General features: G+C 49.9%; 1 protein-coding gene across 2 annotated transcripts in view; it reads right to left on the bottom strand.

Moving 5' to 3' along the window:
• The window catches only part of ARHGEF9 (Cdc42 guanine nucleotide exchange factor 9), a 236,819-nt gene that overhangs the window by 194,199 nt on the left and 22,604 nt on the right, over positions 1 to 20,016 (bottom strand). The window lies entirely within an intron of this gene.

Consider the following 20,016-nt stretch of genomic DNA (forward strand, 5'->3'; position numbering starts at 1 on the left):
CCCTCCTTCATTCCTGATGGCTCTACCTCCCTCCAAGGGGCACACAGGGAGGGGGAATTGGGAGAGGTATGGTCAGGACATGACAGTTCCTCTCTGCCGCTCCCTTCTCCTCATGCTTTTCCCGTGCTTCTGTGTGAGGCCTTCACAGGCCTGTGATTCCTGTCAGGGAACATCCCCCTGCTCCTGTGTGGTCGCTCCACAGGCCATGATTCCTGTCAGGAGAACCTGCTCCTGTGTGAGACCTCCACAGGCCATGATTCCTGTCAGGAGAACCTGCTCCTGTGTGAGGCCTCCACAGGCCATGATTCCTGTCAGGAGAACCTGCTCCTGTGTGAGGCCTCCACAGGCCATGAGTCCTGTCAGGGAACACCTCCCTGTTCCTGTGTGGAAGCTCCACAGGCCATGATTCCTGTCAGAATTTGCTCCTGTGTGAGGCCTCCACAGGCCGTGAGTCCTGTCAGAGAATATCCCCCTGCTCCAGCACCTCCTCCCCCTCCATCTTCACTGACCTCAGGTTTCACAGCACCATTTCTCACTGTGGTCTTTATCCCCCCTCACACCTCTCTGATGTTCTTGCCCTTTCTTAAACACATTTCCAGAGAGGTGGGGCCGGCGCCACTGCTGCCCCGCTCTGGGCCACGGCACAGCCGCTGTGGAGCCGGCCGAGCCCAGCGCCAGGCAGCCTGGTGGCAGGCGGCCCCCGGCACCCACCCCTCGCCAGGCGCACCCCACGCAGCCCTGCTGCACCACGGCTACCCACCACCCACGCCGCCTCGCTCGGCTTCGGCCACCTCTGTACGCAGCCCACTGCCTTCCATACTCGCCACGACGACTTCCAGAGAGCCTCCTTCCCCGGGCAAAGACCACAGGGCCTCGGCACCGCCTGCCACCGCTCACACCCTGTAGCACAAATTGGCACGGGAGCTGTGTTGCCCCAGGGTCCATATGGAGACTACAGAAAGCTTCTGTCCCCCAAAACCCACGGGTTTAGCAGGGCTGTTTCTCCATCTGGAGGACATCCTCAAGGAGGAGACCAGCTCCTCAGTCCCCAGGCTGTTGCTCTGGGTCTGCAAGTTGTTCATAGACATCCCTGCTGCAACTTAAAGAGTAACACATTTGAATGAATGGAAAAAAAAGAAGAAAAAAAAAGAGCAGTTGAGCAGTTTCAAGTTGTGCGGCCAACTGGCAGCAAAAGACAAAAATCACAAAAGGTCCCAGTTTTTTTTGTTTTCTCTTTCCGGTTTTATGTTTTATTGGTTTTGGCTGGGTGGATCCTGCATGAGGAAAGAAGATTCAAAGGGGACAGGCTTGTCTGCGAGGGATGCTAGCAGAGAGAGGAGGGAGGCTGTTTCTCATGTGTTAAGCAAAAGAGCCTGTAACAGGAGACAGATCCTACCCAGAGAAGCAGCGCAACCCAGAAACTCAGGGCACAGGGGTGGCTTTAAAATAAAAAAAAAAAAAAAATTTCATTAATTTTCTTTTTAAAGCAGCTTTAAACTGGACATAAATTAGAGCCGCCACCACAAAGCCAGACCTGAGCACTGTAAGCAGGCAGGGGCGCAGTGCTTGGTGGCTCCTCTCCACCTTCCCTCCCACCGCATCCTCAGCAAACCTCTCCTGCTCTCTGAAACCATCATGGCTGCTTTCACAAAGCTCCCCCGAGCAATAAATGGAATAGCAGGACACAGGCATGCTGCTCAAAAGGCCTTTTGACTGACTGCTAGCAAATACTCAGTGTGAGAAAAGCACCTTGATATGGTCTAATTCACACGAATTAAGCCTGCAGGACCGCACACACTGAAATCACTGGCTAACCTTGGCAGAGCCAACCCACCATGGCATAGCTTCGTTAGTGCCCACGGTCCCAGCACTGTCACCCGAAACAGCTCCAGCCCGAGGACTGGCACTGCCTCACCCACAGCAAAGCCTCCCAGCACCTGGGCAAACCCTCTGCGTTTGAACAAATTTCAGCCGGCTTCACTCAGCCTTCCCCGACTGGGTGCCAAAATCTGCTATGCTCCATCAGCTGATACAGCCGCCGACATCAAGTGTCCACCACTGTGCAAACACACAACAGCAGCATGCTTGTGGGAAACCAATGCTACAAATAAGCCAAATAGAGAAAAGATGGCTTTATCAACCAAACCACACAAGCTCAGGGGCATTAGGCCCATAATGACAATAAAATCTGAGCATGGAGAAGAACGGCTGTGAGAGTATCTGAAGAACCATCACTCATCTTTCTGGGGTGCCAGAGAAGGATTTTTTGAAAAAACACTGAACATATTTTTGAGAACACCCATTAGCCAGAAAACTACAACAGTTAGTCAACCACCTTCTTATTTTTCCTCTCCTTGGGCTGCAGGCGCAGTTGCAGATATCAAGTCATAGCAAGTTACCACCTAGCAGCTAAGCTGCAACTACTGTTCCGGTGTGCGGGACTTTTAACCACAGAAAACATGAGGTAATGCAATTACCTTACACCTCTTCCACTGCCCTCTGAAATACCTCATGCCCAGGTGGGTGGCTCAGCCAGGTGGCTGTGGCTGGTGCATTTGGTCTACAAAACACACAACACCGCACAGGGCAAGGAAAATGGTTTCATAAAACCACAGCTATCAATCATACATTGAAAACTGCTCCAACTTACAGGAGCTACACTGGTCCCTACCCTGCCCTCTGTACAAGACCTTATTCTTCTTGTCCCACAAGCAGCAGCCCTTCATTCGGAAAATTCACCTTCCCTTCCCAGGTCACGGAGGTGGACAAATAAGTTAGGATTGCACAAAATCCCAAGCATATAGCACCAGCTGTGTTACACAAACATCAGTATCTATGGTCATGATCCCCCCTCCAAATTCTTTCCATTTTTCTTGCATTATCTAAATCTTTAAGAAAGAACTAGGTGCTTTGTATCTCATTCATGATTGCGTAACATTTCCTTGGCAACAAGGCTCTTCTTGAATGACACAGGTGGGAGTAACAGCAATTTTGCTCCTTTTAAGTGTCATTGAGCAGACAGATACAAGAGCAGAAATAACACCACGGGCCCAGGTAACACCACTGAAGTCAACCGTTCTCACAGACTGTTAAGGACACTGAAGCAGGCCCCAGCAATTGGGGCTGTCACAAGCCACCACTCAGGGATGGACGCTTTCCTTGGGCAGCCTTGTTCTTCTGCACTGGCCCTTGGTAAGTTTACAAGACTTATCTACAACCATAGCAAAATAAGGGTGTCCACGTGCCTACCAAAGGCAACGGGGTAGCAAGACCCGCTAGCAAGGAAGGTCTCATCCAGCCTGAGATGATCTTTCTCAAGAGGTCACAATGATGGAAAGAAACCATTCCTGTAACACCACACAGTTCAGGCTGTTTGCAAGGCTCGCACCACACAGTTCCTGAAAGCTACCTCAGATCACTGCAGTTTTCAGGCAACTAGCCAAACTTTGGGTTTTTTTAAAATATTTAGTGCTGTAAAGCTGCCCCTACCTAGAAAAAACACCAAAAATGCTGGACAGTTGGGACCTCTGTCACAAAAGGGGACCTACAGTGGAGTTCACAGGCTTCAGTATTTTGGAAGGCCCCTTGCAGCCACAGGAACATTAAAACACAACTGAACCACAACCCCTCAGAGGCAAATTTCAGGGAACACAGAAGATGTTTTGGGAAACATCTTTGCAGAGGAATAATTTCACCCACACTCAGACGCAGTACACAGCTATAAATCCAAGCTTGTTTTGCACCGCTTTGGCATCAGACCTCTGACCAGGAGGCAATTTTCTTTAGCAGAGCAGACTTGACAAGGGAGTGCTCGAGCCTCCAGCCAGGCAGGCAGCGAGGCCGGGGGATATCCCAGCCCAGCACAGCTCCCCGCTGCCACCGGCTGCTCCTGTCACTGCAGCTGGAGCTTTGCTTGCCTGGCCTCCCATCAAGGGGAGCATTTATGGGTGTGAGCAGAGCTAGAGGAGAAAACAACAAAACAGAAGGAACGTTGACTTTGGGTTTCACCCAAGGAGCCACAGGAACACACAAGCCACACGGCAGGAGGAAAGGGCTGGGGTGGGCAGAACTACCTCCTTCCCAGTGTACTGGGACTGGCTGGAATGGAGTTAATTTTATTCATAGCAGCTTGTATGGTGCAGTGTTTTTGATTTGTGATCAAAACAGTGCTGGTAATACTAATAGTTTAGGTATTGCTGAACAGTGCTTGCACAGTGTCAAAGCCACCTCTGTTTCTCGCTCTGCCTGCTCAGTGAATAGACTGGAGGTGCACAACCAGGGAGATGATCCGAACTAACCAGAGAGATATTTCATGCCATACTCAGCAATAAAAAGGAAGAAGGGGGTTTAGAGAGGCTAGCCATTCTTTTGCTCAGGAACTGGCCAGGCACCACTTTACCTGTGGGAGGTGGTGAGGGATTGCCTTCCCATTGCTTGTTCTGTTTTCTTTCCCTCTTCTTCCACTTCTCCTCTGTTTATTAAACAACCTTTATCCCAACCCCCAAGTCTTCTTGCTTTCATTCTTCCTTTCTGCTTCCCCCATCCCGCTGGGGGCTGGGGGTTGCAGGGCCAGGAGCAAGCAGCCACGTGTTGCTCAGCAGCCTACCAGGGTTAACCATGGCCCTCCTGGCACCCACCATGGAGCTCAAGTCGCTCAGGATAATAACAGATGTGACTGGGGCGTGCTAGATGGCACAGCTAGCTGTTCCACCTGTGCAGCTACTTGGTTGGTTGCAGTGGATCGTGGTGCTGGCATATTCACTTTGGAAGCTGACATACATTTCTTCACACGTTCCAGTACTTGATCCCTTTTTTTGCTGTACAATAAACTCCAAGAATTGTTAACGACTTCTCAATTTTTGCTGTTTGTTTTGTTGTCTGTCACTTTGTTTTGCTTTGCCTGAGAGAGCTACAGTAAAAGCACTGGCCTTGAGCCTAACCTAGTATTTGGGTCCCAGCCTGCTGCTGTCCCAGTACTCTTGAGAACCATCTCATAGAGAAAGTCAGCAATTACCCCCTTTTCTGCCAAAACACACTTTGTGGAGGCAGGTAAGAATAGAACCTACCCCTTCCCCTCCTCCAGACAGGTCTTTATAGCCTTGCTGTAACAGCCTTTCAGTTCCTTGCATATCCTGGTGTAATCGGACTGTTCGTACCAGCGCATACTGTGAGAATGGTTTTTATTATTGTTCATAAGGTTAAACAACTAATTGGGAATGCCACATGAGAACACAGAATGACAGAAACATAGAATCATTTAGGTTGGAAAAGACTTTTAAGATCACTGAGTCCAAGTGTAAACCTAACACTGCCACATCCTCACTGGAATAATTCTCCAACATCATCATGCTCCAAGGTGATTGATCTCTGGGTGGTGGGGTGTACATCACAAAAGATGTGCTCAATAAGGTAACACCCATGTCCCCAACCATCAACAAAACAAAACCTAGGTATCCATACAGGCTAGTCAGCCTCACCCTCGTGCCTGGAGAGATCATGGAGCAGACCCTCCTCGGAACTATGCTAAGGCACATGGAAAATAAGGAGGTGACTGGTGACAGCCCACGTGGCTTCACTAAGGGCAAATCATGCCTGACAGACTTGGTGGTCCTCTACAACAGGGTTACGGTGTTGGTGGATAAAGAGCAACTGACATCATCTACCTGGACTTGTCCAAAGTATTTGACACTGTTCCACATGACATCCTTGTCTCTAAATTGGAGAGACATGGATTTGATGGATGGACCACTCAGCGGGTAAGGAATAGGTGGGATGGTCACACTCAAAGGGTTGCGGTCAAGGGCTCAAAGTTCAAGTGGAGAAAAGTGGTGCTCCTCAGGGGTCAGCACTGGCACCAGTGCTATTTAACAGCTTTGTCAGCAACATGGACAGTGGGGTTGAGCGCACCCTCAGCAAGTTTGCCAACGACACCAAGCTGAGTGGTGCGGTCAACACCCCAGAGGGCAGGGATGGCATCCAGAGGGACCTTGACTCACTGGAGGCGGGCCCATGTGAACCTCATGAAGTTCAACAAGGCCAAGTGCAAGGTCCTGCACATGGGTTGGGGCAATCCCAAGCACAAACACAGGCTGGGCGGAGAATGGACTGAGGAGATGGGCTTGGGGATGTTGGTGGATGAGAAGCTCAATGTGACCCAGCAATGTGCACTTGCAGCACAAAAAGCCAGCCAGATCTGGGCTGCATCAAAAGCAGCGTGGCCAGCAGGGTGAGGAGGTGATTCTCCTCCTCTGCTCTGGGGCCCCCAACATCAGGAGAACATGGACCTGTCAGAGCGAGTCCAGAGGGGGCCATGAAGATGGTCAGAGGGCTGGAGCACCTCTCCCAGGAAGACAGGCTGGGAGAGTTGGGGTGGTTCAGACTGGAGAGGAGAAGGCTCCAGGCAGACCATAGAGCAGCCTGCCAGTACATAAAGGGGCTGCCAAGAAAGCTGGGGAGGGACTTTCTACAAAGGCCTGTAGTGACAGTACAAGGGGCAACGGCTTTAAACTGAAAGAGGGTCAGTTTGGATTAGATACACGGCAGAAATTCTTCACCATGAGGGTGGTGAGACACTGGCCCAGGCTGCCCAGAGCAGCTGTGGGTGCCCCATCCCTGGCAGTGTCCAAGGCCAGGCTGGACGGGGCTGGGAGCAACCTGGTCCAGAGGAAGGTGTCCCTGCCCATGGCAGGGGGTTGGAACTAGATGGTCTTTAAGGTCCCTTTCAACCCAAGCCATTATACAATTCTATGATCCCTGGGCATTGTGGGATTCTGGAGAATGCATATTCCAGGTTACAGTCAACTTGTAAATCCCCTCTTATCAAGTGACCTGAAAGAACTATTTTGGCTGGGGCCCTGAAGAGCAACAAGCCTTTGAAGAGATCAAAGAGGAAATTGGTGGTGCAGCAGCCCCTAGGGCTGCCCAGACAGGATCACACGTGAGAAATGTGCTCTCCACCACAGAGCCTCTGGCAGAAAGCACCTGGAGAGACCCGACGTTGACCTCTATGGTTTTGGAGCCATGGAGACGGGAGGTCTGAGGCTCACTACACCCCAACTACTAAGAACATACTAGTAGCATAACAAGGGGGCTCAAGCCACGTCACAAAAGCCCAGCTCCTCTTGGCAACCACGACTACCTGTGCTGTGCTGGATGTTCAAAGGATGGGGTCTGTTCTTGCCGCAGAGCAATGACTCCAGACACTCCTCCGAGGCTCTCCATCCCCTTCTCTCACCTTTCGGCCGCACTAAATTTGCTTCAAAACCCATCAGCCACCCCTAGCACCACACAGTGCTGCTGATTTGTGCTAAAGGCCTGGGGATGGCGCAGCAAAGGCACCGGCAGCCTTGCAAGGCGGCAGCTGGAGCTGGAATGCACCGAGGGCCCCTAGGGACACGATCTTCCACTCAGCTCTTCCTCTGCGGGATCCAAAATAACAAACAAGAAGGAGCCTTTGGCCATTGTTTTTCGGGGAAGGGGGGTGATGGGGAGAGGGCACGCGGCGCAGCCTGCCAGAAGGCATGGCTGAGCTAAGGAAGTCCTGCCTGGGCTTCGGTGTATCCGCTCCTCTCCAGGAGGGGCGGGGGGAGGCAGGAAGGAGAGAAAATAGAGAACAAATGATCATATAACCCTTGAGAGAAACCTGTCTGCTCTCGGAGAGCGTATTTAGCCCAAGCATGCAGCGCCTCTTGCTATACAAAAGAAAAAGAGGAAAGAAAACCCCGCCAGTTCTTCCGTTACCATGTTCTACCACCGAAAAAAAATGGGAGGAAACAGATGTTAAGCTCTCCAGCATCAGGAAATTATCTCTTTCATGAGGGTACAGTTACTTCAGTGTGTTTAGGTCAAATAAATAGGGAGAGAATCATGACTTCTCCCCATTTCTGTTTACGTCTCCACAGACGTTTCGCCCTGCCTCAGTGCTGCTTCGCAGGACCAACTGCAAAGCTGCACTCCCGCTTCCACAGCACACACCCAGAGGATGCAGGCAGGAGCACCCACGCCCGAGCCCCTGCCCACCTGGCAGACCCTTGCAGCAGATCCCCAGCTCACAGCCATCCGCAGCATGAACTGCTGCAGCCCTTACAAAAAATCAGCATCTCCTGTTTACGGGACAAGAAGGACGGTTTGCTGCTGTGCTTGGGCCGTGCGCGGCAGTACTGCAGTTTGCATATTAATTTTTTTTAAATAGAGGTGGAAGGAGCACAGAGAAGAGACTCGAGTGAAACATCTGCAAAAGGGATCTCCAGGCCATTAGCAAACGCCAGTTATGGCTTTCCGGTGCTGGGCTCCCCGAGGAGCGCTGAGCGAGTGCCCATAGGAAGCGACCATAGAATTTAACCAGCACTTTACATGCTCTGCAAAATACGTTATGCAGGAAATTAAACTCCCTCATTAGGAGCAGGAGGCAGACAGGAGAGCAGTTTTCAGCTGGGAGTGGACAGACCTTACCGAAACAGTGGCAGAAGGCAATCTACAGCAATGTCTCACTCCAGCACCAAGGGCAACCTACCAGACAAGTTAACACCCAGCAAACACATGCTGCCACACATCTGTCCCACACAGTTTTCACTGGTTTAAGCCAAAGCTTTTACAGTACTGGATCTGCATTTGTGTTTCTGTTAATTCAGTACTCACTGGGCAGACGGACGGATGCACAGACAGATAGCTCCATCCCTGTACTCATACGGACGGAACTCAAAACTTCGGTTTGAGTAAATCAGTTCACTCATGTATAATTTAAACATTACTTCCTTCCCATTTCAGGGAGCTTTAGTTTGTGCAATGGCTAAACACAATGAAATTAGAGCAGGAGATTCATCTTGCCTGCGGCCAAGGGAGAGACAGAGTTGCTCAACTGCATCTGTCAGATAAAACTGGACTTGTGCTGGTGCTGCCAGGGCAGTGACCAGCTCACCACACGCACTCGGGGCTTGGTGGACCTGATGAAATGGTGTGACAGTGCAGAGACGTGCCAGGCCGCTTACGGGGGTACCAGCACTTGGCTCTGCATCACACTGAGCCCTAAAACCTTCCACCAAGCCAGCAACAGCTTTATATATGCAGCACCTGCACAGAAAATGGGAGAGCGCCATCATCTAGCTCCTCACACAAAGCTGAGCAGGAGAAACTCAAGAAGAAAACACAGAGGTATAAAAGCCCACATTAATTGGAATCAAAAGATGAAGATGCCAACAGATTAGTTCCTCCTGAAGCTGAATTTCAGAGCAAGGCCCTGCACAGAGCCCAGAAGGCTTTGGCACTGTACCTGTTGCTGAATGTTCCTGCAGACTCACGCAGCAGACCCATGAATTGCAGATGAGAATCACCCTTTGCCCATTTAACTGACACTGTGTTTGTGGTAGCACTACCCCTTGCGTGCTCCTTCATATTTTCATACACCCTTTTTTGCAATTCTGAATTATTTTGCTCTTCAGAAAATAAAACTAAGGTGTGTACTGAACAGATCCAAAAGGATACTTTCATTGTTGACACCCAGGATGCACAGGGATCCCCAACAAAATGAGGGAGCCTGAGAAAGTAGTCACCTTCCACAACAAGGTTATGTTTTGATGCACAATAGCTGTTTCCCCCATCTTCTCAGGTATTTGGCACCAACAGCTGCCATTATAATACAGAAATATCTGCTGTTACATGTAGTTAAGCTGTTCAGCAGTCAGTTGAAAGTAGTTAATTATATATAAGAACATTTAATTACCATCCAGTAGCAGATGCAGGTACTCTAATACCACAGTGATGAGCTAAAAGGCATCAGTACAGGCAGATTCAGGGGTCTACACCCATACACGCCCCATTAATGTCAGCTGAACAACATCACGCTGCTGGCTGCCATCCTTTGTGAGGATGCTGGGAGGCAACAACTTTGTGATGCTTGTGACACTACTTTGCATTCCCAATTAGGCAATTTAGTAGAGACACCTTAGGAACTTTATAGCTGTGACACTTCTCTACAATCAACTCCTTAAAAATCCTTTCCTTCTCCAAAACTTCTTAAGTAAAAAAGTTTGGCTGCCCATAGCCTTAACATAAGAACAGAAATCAGTAGCCAGCATTTAATTGTTTATATCTTGAGACAAAGATAGTGTCTAAATAATTGTCTATTGTATCCCAGAGACAGTACAGGAAAGCTCTTCCCTAGCAGGGAGCCTACAGGTCACACATGCTTCTGCCATAACATTTGCTATAAATAATCTTCAGTTGAGCAAAGGTTTGTGCTAGTTACAAAGCAGAGTAAGGCAGGCACTGTGCTCCTATCGGTTTCAGCCATTAGCTCTCCCCAGAGAGTGCATATCCTACCCTATTGTTCCTGCTCAAATGTTTGAAAGAATTATTTTTTCCTTGCTTCTTTTGTTTGGGGAGTTTATTTATATTTCCTCTTTGACATGGAATTACTACTAGAAAAAATAAGTGCCACTTACAAGGCAGCTCACTGATGCCAATATTGAAATTAGGTGCGGAGGGTCACATTTATAGATACATTGCCATAGTTACAGACCTCGCAAACCATGCTTCTGTGTTAATGTATGTTCAGCACATTCAGCTCAGGATCAGAAACAAAGAGCTCTGTGCCAGTGACAGCCCGAAATTCACATGCAAAGACCAGGAGCACATGCAGCAACTGGTTCTGCTCAAACATTTCCAAGAATATTTCAGCATCTTACTCAGCAACGCCTTTACACTGCCCTGGTGACGTCAAAGGTCATCTCACGTACTTAACTGCCTCCCTTCAAGCCCTATGTCTATCTCCAGACAGATATCAAGCAACCTATTCTTTTTAGGCAGCTATATGGGTGCGATTTCCCCTGTACTTCTTTTCTTAGAGCAGTCTGAACAGGAACCATCACTTCTTTCAGGTTTCTCCATCAAAACAGGCCAAACACATCACCATGCCAAAGGAGGGAAATGGAAAGGCAACGACGTGGGCTGGGGGGGGCTGCTCCCTGCTCTCATAAACAGGCTGCTAGGAACAAACCTGCCACACAGCCTTCCCTTACAGCACAGCAAACCGCAGCCACCACCACCACCTCCTACAAACACAACAGCACAGGACTGAATGGTTGGTGGCTGGTTTGCTCTGAATTCCCCAAGCACCACATTATAGAAAATCTAATTCATCAAACAAAGCCTTTGGACTAAAAGGTGATGTACAGCCTTATCATGCTCTGAAATTGGTGTCAAGCCTCAGATTGGAGCCCAGGGTACCAGGTGTACAAGGGTCTCTGCCTTCAACAGCAAATGATTGCTTTAGGAGTCTTCTGCACTGCTTTTGAGTAAAATCAACCCAATTCCTGGGTATTTCAAGGTTTGATGTTCTAAACAGGCCAATGACACCTGCTGTGCATTTGGCTACTGCTGCGTTCCAGGATATCCAACTTGGGAAGGCAGGTGGCCTTGCACAAAATCGCTTTTAGGCATGTGAAAAACCTAATCTTGTGTTTCTAGAAGAACACCGTAACGGCTGGGTGCCTGGGCTGTGCTCTGGCTGGGGCTTTTCACCCAGAGAGAACACAGAGCTTTCAGGGGTCTGACACCCACCTGCACCTTACTTTTCCCTCACAGGGCAGGGCTATTGTCTCATCCAGGCATGCCCAGCCCAGACCCAGAACCCTCAAAAGTCACAAGTGCCTCCTAGACATGCAGACACCTCTCTCCTGCCTTCCCCCCTCAACAGGAACAACAAAAAATAAACCTTGTTTGCATCCAGAGCCATTACACGCTAGCCAGGAGCACACGGCTAGCCCAGACTGGTGCACACCGTGATGTGTTTGCCGAAAAATATCGATGGGTGGGTGATGTTTGGAACCCAGCTGCCGTGACAATGCTGCCGTTGCCGTACATGTTATCCCATGTTCACACAGCCCAGCTCAGCCAGAGCTGGTCCTCGCATGCACGTCTTATAACCCAAGACTTCAAAACCTTCGTTTGTCAGTGCAAGCCTGCCCTGCTGACCCCATACAGATACCAAACCAAACAAGCAGCTTTTAAGCAGGCACCGTGAGCGCATCCCCCGTCTGGACCACTGCATGGTCTCACCAGTGTGGCTTTTCCCTGCAAAAAGGGCTGTCAGCTCGCATTCCTCATGCACCAGGGCCCCGCTCGAGCCAGTCACACTTCGCGGGGCGACGGCAGCAGCAGCCAGCTCTGAACATAGGGAAGCCACATCAGATTCAATTAGCATCATTACTGATGAGCTTTTTGATCTTTTGGCTGTGCCCCTGCCATGCACCCCAGCCGCCAGGATGAGGCTGTACACACACAGGTGGCCACATGGTCACATCTCCTCTGCCTCCCCACTCTGCCCTCCTCAATAATACTCTTATCCCTTTTTTAGGATTAAAAAACCCAGCTGAGCAGGAGCAGCTAAAGGTTGCCTTTATCACCACTTATGGAACAAAGCCTGAATCTTTTTTACAAGGAGCTGAGGATTTTGTTCCAAGTATTAGGCATCTTTTCATTTCACCTTTTTCTATATTCCACAAAGTCTCTCCAGTCACTCCTTTTGAACAGCAAGTGTATTTATTGCTACAGGTAGCAAGGGACAAACACATAAACAGGAAAGCACAGGACCAGTCACTCTGAACGTGCTCATTGCATCCCCTCTGAAGGTACATCTCCCCACCTCCAAGGATGAGCCCAGCACACCTACATCTTCTCCCATGCTTTAAAAGCACAAAAATGTTTGGCAACACATGCAGGCAACATCTAGTTTTTGCAGGAAATTGCACCGCATGGATATACAAATATTGCTATCACACACAAAAACCAACGTGCTGATTTGCTAGCTCACGTCACACAAACCTAATTTTTTTTATATGTTACAGCGCTTAGCTAACACCGAGCAGCAGCAATACCCTTGCCACAGCTCTGGAAAACCCTAGACCTTCACAGCAGCAGGCAACAGCAGGCTGGGCATCAGACTGCAAATACAGTAGCACAACTTGGAAAAGACAAGAATATCCATTTCTGCAAGGATGTGCGTCCTGTTGGAGGCACAGGACCAGCTCACAGCGAGTCAAGGCACACTAGCTCCTGTCTTCTCAACCATGAGGCTCAAACCCTGCTCAGCTGGTGCAAAAGCTGCAGGAACTCCCACGCTGGTGCTCAACCTGCCTGCACAGGCAGGGCAGCAAACGCTGCCAGGGTTTGCAAAACCTGCTGAGTTTTCTGGATGTTATTCCAGCGTTGTGTCTTTTATTTGGCTGGAGCTAGTACTCAGTACCGAGGCAAAATCACCTTGGCTTACAGGCTATATGCTGCATCTTTGCTACGTGCTGACACATTTCCTTCCTGTAGTAAAATGAACGGGCTCTCCCATACATAGGCTATATCCCTCCCTCGAAATAAAAATCTTTAAGGAGTCAGTCCTTCCTGTCTATCGCACTTGAGACACATCGAAAGAGCACTCTGAACCGTGGTCATACCCAACCGTTTGGCACAAGGGCTGCAAAGTGCCTGTGGCATTCTGGAGATGCAGATGGCAAATATTTTGACAGGTTACTGATCCCAGTAACAGCACCTTCCCACAAACCCTGTGATTCACCATTCACGTCAGTGGCATGGAAAAAGTGACCCCTTCTTCCTTCAGAGGAGACAAAAGCAGCGCTTAAGAAAAAGTGTTTAAGAATATGGGCTTGTCCAGCAGAAAATCCAAGCAAAACTCAATTCCCACAGAAGCTAAAGGGATCTTCTATTGACTTTAATCATTCTTGGACTTTTTCTTGTCTGTCTCTAAAGACATGCTCCCTCCTGTCCATAGGAGCGTGCAAACGAGAGCGACAGCCCAGCAGACGGCAGGGAAGCCATTGCTGGCATTAGCAGAACAGCCGCTATTTCACAACTACTCACAGCAAGAAAATCGAGAAACCCAACACAGCCAGCATGCCAAAAATAATCTCCCTGAAATACGTGGCAATCGGGAAGGGTTGCAAAGAGCAACCTGGCACACGAGCAGGTGAATGCTTCGGTCCTGACAGCATCAGCTGAGGGCATGGATACAGAAATGCACATCAAGCAGCAACCACTCTGCCCCACGGCCCCCACGGGTGACAAAAACAGGTCCAGGGAAGTCAGGAATGAGGCAGCAAGAGAAGCACCCATCTACCCAATTAAAACCAATCTTTTTGATCCTCACGTCAAAGGCATACGCCCTTGTTCAGTTTGTTTTCAACCCCGAAAGAAGACTGTGCTGAACTTTCCTCCCAAACCACACCTCCTCTGACTCCCTGCTTCCCCAGCCTCAACGGCAGCTGGATGCAATAGCAGAGAAGGGGCAATGGAAGATATAAACGAATTAAGCATCTGATTTGGGAGCGGGGTTATATGCTGAATATGAAGTTCTGACCCACCACTACAGCAATGCAACTCCACAGCCTCCAGGCCAAAACTGGCTGCCATTTATCCAGCTCCAAGCATGGTCTCCCCCTACCCTTACAGCTAGAAATCACCATTTAAGCTGCATGAGGCTGAACCCCAGCTTGTTACCAGCAACAGAAAGAAAGAGCAGACCAGCACAGGGCTCCAAAGGGTACTTTGCTGAACTCTTTGTGGAAGGTCTTATCCCAGATTGCTACTTCCCTAGAAACCCTTTCGCACACGCAGGAAATGCTCACAGCCCATCCATCTCACACACCCCTAACCACAGCTCCTACCCAGCCGTGTCCCAGCTGCCAGGGAGGAGAGCTGCATCTTTAGCATAAAAATCAGATTTCCCACTTTACAGGCTCAAACAAGTATTTAGGTGCCTAAACTAAACTCGAATTAGGGTTCTCAATATTCATTCCTGCAATGTATTTATCCTCATGCAGCAGAAGATACATAGAGAACCAGGGAAATGCAGCACGGAGGGGTTTCTCCAACATGACCATTCAGACAGACCTGGTCTCCAAAGACAACTTCATAGCTAAATCTGTGGCTCTTTCCTGCTCCCAGCAAAAGTTGCACCTCCTTCTGTGAGTGTGTTTGAAAGGAGACACGCAACACTTTTGCTTTTCTGAACAGCACGGCAAGGAGTATCTAGCAATCAGGTCTGTGACCCCTGGCTATAGCACTGCACAGATCCATGGAGTTATCCTGCAGCATCTTGCAGTAAAGCTCCTTCCCAAAAAAAAAACTTCTTTGTGTTTTCAGCTTTGTCTTATTAAACATGCTTACGCTGTAGCTGTAAACAAAGGTGAAACTTTCCAGTAATCAAAGCAAGGTGCCTGGAAAGATTACAAAGCAATTATCACTCAGAAAGTTCAAGCCTGAAACCATGTGAATAGATTCCCTATATTTATTATAGACGGTTTACATGGCATTGCCCTTATTCTTTATGGGTGCAAACCCCACTGAATATAATCAGAGGGGCATTAAGGGGTACAAGCACACCAGCCTGAACCACACAGGGCTTCCATATAGCCCACTGCTTCCTCCTATGCTCTGGACAAGGGCAAAACACTTCAGAGGAAGGAGGCAAGAACTTCATTAATGAGCAGTTATGGAATAATCTGCGCCTTGGAGAAAATTGCTTTCAGCTGTGTCAAACATGGGTTGGCTTATGCCCTGAAATGCATTTATTTATGTCGCTTTTATATGGATATTTCTACCTAATGCAACTCATTATCTTCATAAAAGTTTATTATAATGATTGGCTTTAACTTATTATGGCCAGAAGTCACAGGGACCAATTACAGACCAAAGAGAGGCCAGAAAGGCAATGCCTGTCCTTGGGAGTGATTACAGGCGATGCTGTAGTACCCCCGAGTCAGAAAACGTCAACCACTGAAGAGTCAGAAACAAAGATTTGCTACTGCTCCAGCAGATCCCTTTGGCAGAGTCCCCATTTGGCAGTCCACAGCATCAGACCTGGGCAGAAGGTCCCACCGGCCAGCCCAGCTGAGGAACTCAGCTCCCTTTCCTGCTTGTAAAACAGCCTGCACGCTCAGATGTTCACTCATTTATACCAGGCTTTTGTGGCCCCCTCTTCTCACGCTGCCTGTGCTGCCAGCAGTGGGAAGTGCTCTGCATGATCTATGCACCACTGGGCATGAAGCATCGCTCACTTCAGAAGCTGTAGCTGGGCTCACGAAGCGATGGCAAGAGCAGGACACCAGTGCCGTCGTTGCCCTGCATTGCAATTAGACAGCAAAGCTGCTCTGCAGCCAAATGCTTCTGACAGAAGCCCCAAACGCGGGGCGGTTTGCAGCACCTCCTTTTTGCTCTCCCTGCAGCCACATCATCAGAGACGCCGCTCCAGGCACACACCTACCCCAAACCTTGCTCTCCACAGGCCAAGCGGTGACCTGCAGTGCCACAGGACTGCCCTGCCACCCCTATTCAGAAGGGCAGCACCTCACCCTAGCGAGTTACTGACTTTTCTCCTGTTTTTCCTTCCTCGCAGCAGCCCACTCCTAGGAACAGGAGCAGAGCCTATTCAATTCAGTCCAATTGTTAAGCAGTGGCAGGAGCCCTCCCAGCACCGGCACTGCATTTGCAATTGGGAAACCTGAAACGATTCCTTTATCATACGCAACTGCGGCTGATCTGGCACCGCCTGTCACGGGCCCACGCTGGAACCCAGCAAACCTCCTTGTGGCTCCGCTTGAGGTTCAGTTCATTCACTCAAAAGGAATTAAAAACCATGCAGAAGGGGGGTTAAGATCCATCTTGGTTTCCATTCAAATATTTAACTTTTGGCCTTAAAAAGCTTCCTTTGCAGTAGCGGAAACACACACGCAGGAGCATCGCTGCAGCAGGAGTGCTTCCTTGCTATGAAGCTGAGAAAGCTTTCCATGCAAATCACTCCCCCAGCCCCAGAGCTTTCCAGCTATTGAAGCTTCACGCCATTTTCCTAATTCTGCCAGAATGAGGTGGGAAAAGGAAGGTACTTTACTTTCCAAGCAGCATGAGGTATCTGTGCAGCCCTCCTGTTGGAAGTAAAACCTACATGGCGACCGCAGCGTGCAGCAGCCCTGAGAGCAGCGCGCCGCTGGGTCCCATTCAGTGTCTGGGAACAAAATGATGTGGCAACACAAAGCATCAGCCAAAGCCACCAGATCCGAGCTGGAGAAGTGATGAGACCTGTGGCACTGTCCAAAATCTAGTCCAGGTCCAAACAAAGCCCCACATTGTCTCAGCTTCCACTTCAATATATTTTAACACAAGCCTTTGGCTTCAAGGCCAAGGTCTTGGCCATCCATAACTACCTCCTCGGGCAACTGAAGAGACAATTCATGGGAAATACTGCCCAAAACGAACCCCATCCATTTGGTTGCAGAAAGACCCTATGCAGACTATACTCCGGTGTTCCTTTTATCATTTAACTAAATGTAACTTTGAAATTAGGTAAAGGACTGAGGAAAAGTCACCCTGAGAACTTCTGCTCAAAGCTCCTGGCTCGGAGCAGGAGAGCTCCTAGGAGAACCCAGCTCCCTGCAAAAGGCTCTTATCGCTCCGCTAAGACTGGAGCAGCAATAACAGGAAGAAATTGTTTTGGCAGGACTTACACCATATAAAGTAAACTCACCGGCTGCTGTTGTATAAAATCTCACTGGAAAACACACACACACAGAGCCATCATCCCCTGTGGCTGCGGACAGCATCCCCGGGGCTGCGGTGGGCTCCCACACACCCACCCCTGCTGTGCTCAGTCTGCCGGCATTGCCCGCACCATGGAGCTGTGCACAGCACGGTGTGAAAATGCTTAGAAGCCAACACCTTGAGCCCTGCTGCTTCTCCTGGCCTTCCCCATTACCTGTAAGGACACACAGAGCATGATTGCAGAGGGTCACCGAGGGACACCGTCTGTCTTGCTCGCCTGCACTTGCTGCTGCTGGTGTCTTTTTCAGCTCTGGTCTGGTGTGGAAATCAGAGAGCAGAGCAGAAGATTAGGATGTACTCTGTACCCTGGGACATTGTCTAACTCCCTATGGCAGAAGGGAGGGATGGGAAGGCAGTAATGGGCTCTGGTGCTGGTGCTTTTGCTCACCGGGAAGCACCCTTCCAGTGCAAAGCCAACTCCTTGTGCTGCTCAGAAACCCACTGGATGCTCTCCTCCTCCTCACTCCCTGCTGCACTGCCCCAGCTCAGGCAGGACCCTGGGGCCACCCTCCATCAGCCAAGTGCATCCTCTGCGCCAGCACGGGCAAAGGCCAGGCACTGCCACGGTGAAGCCCCACACCAACAGCTGAGCCGAAGCTGCGAGTCCAGAGGCTCCATGACCGCACCGCTCCGGCTAGACGTGTGACTTCATACCACTTCAGCTGAACAATTCCAGCGCTGAGGGCAGACGCTCACATCAGTGGCATTGTTTTTACACACAATAGGTGTTTTTTTATACCCGCAAGTGAAACGGGGCAGTTTTAAACTGATTAATGGCTCTCTCAAACAAGTCTCCAAGTGTACGGGAGGCCTCTGGCAGACAATGTCAACCCAGTTCCAGTGGAACGACATCAGCTGCTGTCCTGCACCAGACCAGTGTAAGAGGAGCAGCAAGAGCAGAGCTACAACTGCTCCCAGTGTGGCTTGTTCAGATGAGGGACACTACTGCCAGGCTCCCCATCCCTCTGCCAGGCTCGTGCTTTGCTCCGCTCGTTACCGTAGTGTCAGAGAAGCCTTTCGGTTCACTCAAGCCAGCGCACAGCAGCAGCATCAACCCTGTTTCCACAAATTCAGCAGTGCCCTCGAACCAAAGCCGGCGTCTGTTGAAGATACCAACAGTTTGCTGCAGCAGCAAAGGAGCCAGCATGCATCTCCTGCTGCACTGCCAGCCGGCTGACACCACCATCACCAGCCGGTGTGACATTCGAGGGAGCTCACCGCCTCACCTATGCACACTGAAGCGTGGCACCTCGACCAAGACAAGCTTCCAGCAGCAAATTCACTCCCAGCACAGGGCAGGTTGCTGGCAGCTCTGTGCCACCCGTGCACAGAGGGGCTAGCTGCCTGCACAGCTCTCTGGGGCTTTACTGGGGCAGCAGCAGCTCAGCTCTTGGGATGCAGAGTCTGCAAAAGCCCTGGGAAGTTCCACGCTTAATTCTGCCCCAGCGTGCAGCAGTAGAGGAATGTCACACATGCAGCTTTGCTCTTTACACCTGCCCCTGTTTGGTATTTTCCCTCTTTTGGGATGGCAGCCAAAATCAAACGAAAAACGCAGCGAAGGGAAGCTGTGAGCTGAAGCAGGCAACCTGAGGGGTGATCAACCATCCTCGCAGCAAGGGGGGATGCAACTCAGACAGCAAAGCTTTCAAATCCTCTTGCTTCTGCCGGCGGGCAAGTTGTAGCCAAAACATTACACACAGCCCTGCATGAGAGGACCTGCGGTTCGCACGGGTGAGGAACGGTGTTTTGCAATTTGGATAGCACAGCCTGGGAAATACAGCTATCACTGCCAACCATCTAAGCCACAAAGATTAGTTAAGAGGAAAAAAACAAAGTGAATGCAAACACAGGCAGCACAGCATTCACTCCAATGCTCAGATAAGACACTGAGGCATGGACAGGTTAACAGGCAGCCTCAGTCACACCACGAGACTGTGACAGGTGAAAACACAGCCTGCTACATGCTGTCCCTGCCTATTTACCCCTGCAAGATCCACATCACATTTTTTGGTATCTCAAAGGCAGGGGTTTGATGGGCTTCTGTATAGCCCACACACCCTGATTTTGCATCACTCAACACGTCTGCCACGCATCATCCACAAGAAGGAGCAGGCTAAGCAGTAAGAAGCTGCAAACTATGATGAGGGTCCATGCCCTGGCTCTGCTTTCACTCCAAGTTCTCCTTGATCCTGAGGATTCCCATGGAAAACCCGAGTGGTGAGTTTAAGCAGAAACGCAGGGATTTGGGCTAAGCGTGAACTCTGTGCAAAACCAGCTTTGAGCTTTGCCATCCTGCCAGCAGCCCTGGATACTCCGCAACATCCTTTTAACACAGCGAGACATTTTAGGATGTGAACAAGACCGAATCCTGCTCTTGCCCCAAACAATAGGCTCTGCAATAATGGTGCAACCAGAATT

The sequence above is a fragment of the Falco punctatus genome (assembly GCF_963210335.1).
Source record: "Falco punctatus genome assembly, chromosome: 15".
Lineage (NCBI taxonomy): Eukaryota > Metazoa > Chordata > Aves > Falconiformes > Falconidae > Falco > Falco punctatus.